At 51.3% G+C, this 3,488-nt stretch overlaps 1 protein-coding gene across 2 annotated transcripts in view; it reads right to left on the bottom strand.

The window, feature by feature from the left end:
- Positions 1-3,488, bottom strand: part of LOC113209633 (zinc finger protein 26-like) — a 38,521-nt gene that overhangs the window by 2,220 nt on the left and 32,813 nt on the right. Inside the window, exon 1 of one of the 2 annotated variants that reach the window (XM_026427268.2) lies at positions 114-207. The exons of the other annotated variant lie outside the window; for it this stretch is intronic. The gene's annotated coding sequence lies outside the window, so the exon portion shown is untranslated. Of the gene's footprint in view, positions 1-113; positions 208-3,488 lie in introns of those variants that run through there. 2 annotated transcript variants of the gene reach the window in all.

Genomic DNA, 3,488 nt, shown 5'->3' with positions numbered 1-3,488 from the left:
TTATCGACCCAGACTGACTCTCCCCCTCCCATTGTCCGATAGTTCGTAATTTATTTTCAAATTCGTAATTTTTTCACCCACCCCTCTTAACTTGTAACTGCTTACGTACGTACCACTTGAACACTAAAGATGCTCTGCACTCACGGCTCCTAGAACTATCGCCACCCCGACTGCACGCACGGATGAATCCTACCTACCTGTGCGACTAGCACGCGTCGACTGCTGTTCACTGCCTTGGTAAGGGCAGGCGAAGACGAGACCTCGCACGATCCACCTGCCTTTCCGGGCCCCGCCCGGCGGCACCGGGGCCAAGCCGGCCGAAGTATGGTCCGGAATGGTCGCCGCCCCCGAAGCTGACCCCGAACGCGGCCGAAGCGGCAAGCGGCGGTCGTGTCTCTATGTGCCCTAGCCGTGTCTGCCGTCTGCCCCGAGGTGTTGTAGTTGTAAACGAGCGCAAACCTCTGGCCGGCACACTAAAAACATCAACACTTGGAGGTGTGTGAAACTCTCATTCGCACGCTTGAGCCCGTTAAAGTATGAATTTTCCTCACACTAGCATCTTTCAAACTACATTTCATTCCTCTGTTAATTCACACACCTACACGTGTGCGACATTCACACACTTGGCCGTCGGGACGCCAGTCCGTCCGTCGAGACGTCGGTGCGCATTCCAGGACCCCCCCCTCCCTCCCCCTCGGGGCCGTGGTGCCCGCCGTGCCGACCCCCATTACGGGTTTCGACGTTGCTCCTCGGACCCCGAGCGGGGCCCCCGGGGCCCTACCCGGCGTCTGCAGACTCCTCCGCCTCCACATGCTCCACCAACACGACGGGCTATGCAGTCCGCGATGTGCGTCCGAACTCCTAACTAGGAGTTTCAACAAACCGAAATTTTGCCAGAAAAAAAATAATTTGCAAACTTAACCAGAAAAATAAAAAAAAAATAACACAAAATATTTCCAGAAAAAAAAACAGATTTTTTTAAAATTCTTAAAAAAATTCCAAAAAATATTTTTCTGGAAAATTAAAATTCCTCCTCGTAACACTCTCACACCCAGAAAAATGAATTCTTGAATTAATCCTAGCCGAGTGCTTGAATTGTGTACAGTTTGAATCAAGACGTTTTTAGCTCACAACAAGAATCTCTGTCTAGATTCAAGCTAGGCGTACCGCAAGCATCGGCTAGTCTTGGTTGAAGCCAAACCCACGTTTTCCCACCCGCCGTGTTCGTGTACGTGGTGCACGTTCTCAGGATCGCTTCGGCTGCTTCGGCTGGGACCCGACCTGGATCGGACTCCTCCGATCCATCTCTCTCGATCACTTGCCTAGGCGTTGTGGAATTATCGGGAATTATATTTTCTGACAAAACGGTAACTCAGTTGTCTCTCTTTCCCAAGTTTCCAGAAACTTAGTCCATCCCCTTTTAGGCCGTTCACAACTACAGAGGCACTGATTTGGAGAAACTGGTTGCGCTCCGGCCTGGGATCGAACCCCTGCCGGACCCGGCTCACTATCCAGCCGCCAGGCACAGAGACCACTGAGCTACCACGACAGGTGACGGGACCGCCGCTCTCTACCGACCTGATTCGGATGATTCGGATACAGTCCAGCTGCTACTACCAACAGTGCGCTGGACTGGCGCGCTCCGTAGTCGAAGCGATAGCTCAGTGGGCTGAGGCGCTGGCTCAGACTGACGGGGCGTGGGTTCGAGTCCGGTCGGCCCCCTACTGACTTTTTGACTCTCGTGTTGCTCTGCGCACCGTATGAGAACAAGCCGATAGCATTCTTGCGTAAACCAAGAAAATATTCTTGGATTAAGAATGCCTTGCCAATGCCTAAGTATTCTAGGAAAAAATCTGGGGATAACCAAGCGCAGCTCTGTCTCCCAAACGAACAGCGTAAATATTTGGTTAGAAATAATATATGCCAGAATCAAGCCGAATTTCTTGAAATGAGAATTTTTATTCTTGGCTTGCAATATAAATTTGCCTTGAATCAAGCAGTGTTCGTTTTGATCCAATCCAAGTAAATGAAGTCTAGGTTTTTCTTGGTCGGACGCTTTTTTGGGTTTGGTTCAGCCGAGGTGGAAATTTTCTTATTTCAAGCCAATTTGGCTTGGTCTAAGAAATCTTTTTTCTGGGTGCACAGGCGGCGGATCACTGGGGGGTGTAAGTGTAAGTAGTTGAGGAATGAGGTTCCCATTCATGCAGAGGGGTCGTCATTACAGGCAGCAGGTGATCCAGGGGGAGGTATGTACAAGGGGAGGGGAGGAGGGGGAGAGTGGGGGACCCTCCCTCGGCCTCCCTTGATAGAATAATTAATTATTCAGAGCTTATACGGTCCGAGTGAATCGGGGCCGACCGCCGGCGCGACGACGACGACGGGTCTCGATGAAAATACCATAGACTTGCGCGCGGCGGGCGCCGCACCGCACTGCCGCTGGACGCAGGCAGGGCGCGGAGAGGGTCTCGGAGACCACCACCGCGCAGCTCGAACAAGAGCGCGACGATATTGCAGACAGCAAAGTACAACAGAATCTACAAGCAATCTTGTACAAGCAACTCAATCGACAAGGAACTGTAAAACATACACCCCGACCAGCACATCTACACTTGTTTAAGGATTAGCCATGAATCATGGGACAGGACTCTACGACATCAAAAGCAACGGCATCTCGCCTTCTCACAGAGGCGACTTCACGCCGCATTTGCGACTACAAGGACTACAACTTGATGCTTCATTTTTTTATTTCCAGTCAGCGGCCCCGGAGGACCTCCTAGAGGACCACACAATCGACGATTTTCCGGCATGTTTGCCGCCCGGGCGACCCTGCCCCGACCGCGCTCCCCACACGCAAGTCATGATGGGCCCTAAAGGGCCTAAAGAGAACGGGCCGCGGAGAGGCACGGCCCGTGCCGGCCCGGAGAGTCCGATATCTGAACTTGATAGTGTTCTCACTGCGTGACAGTTTTCGGATTTAACTGCACAGGAAAGCAAAAAAGCTGAACTTTTCAGGCAAACCGGGCACTTTGCAGAAAAAGGGACAATTTGAGGCGTTTTCTTCAAATGCTGAGGAAGTTCGAAAATTCTACCCTTTTCTAGCTCGGAGTGCGCAAAATCGCCGCCTGTTTAAATCAGTCTTTGTTTTTACCGTGAACTGGGTGTTTATTTTTGACTTCCAGGCCTTCAGTATAACCATGAATTGAACAGACATTGGTCACTGCCCATCAGCTACAACGGCACAAGGCACAACCCGCTAATAAAACCGTCAATTTGGTTGCTTTGTGTCACTTCTGCCCCCTCATCCCTTTCACACTGGCCATACCAAGGGAGATTTCGAATCAGACATTGTTTATTTTACTTTTTTTCTTTTTATTTCTCAGCAGTCCCTCCTGGGCAGAGCAGGCTGAGGCTAGAAAAAGGTTTTGTCGTGGGGCTTTTACCTGGCTCAGGAGAAATGAGCGCAGAGCGCCACGGGCGGCCCCGGACCC

This window comes from Frankliniella occidentalis, unplaced genomic scaffold (assembly GCF_000697945.3).
Source record: "Frankliniella occidentalis isolate FOCC.00 unplaced genomic scaffold, Focc_3.1 Scaffold30, whole genome shotgun sequence".
In the NCBI taxonomy this organism is placed as follows: Eukaryota; Metazoa; Arthropoda; class Insecta; order Thysanoptera; family Thripidae; genus Frankliniella; species Frankliniella occidentalis.
The sequence above is the reverse complement of the archived record's forward strand: the minus strand, read 5'-3'. Positions and strand labels throughout refer to the sequence as shown.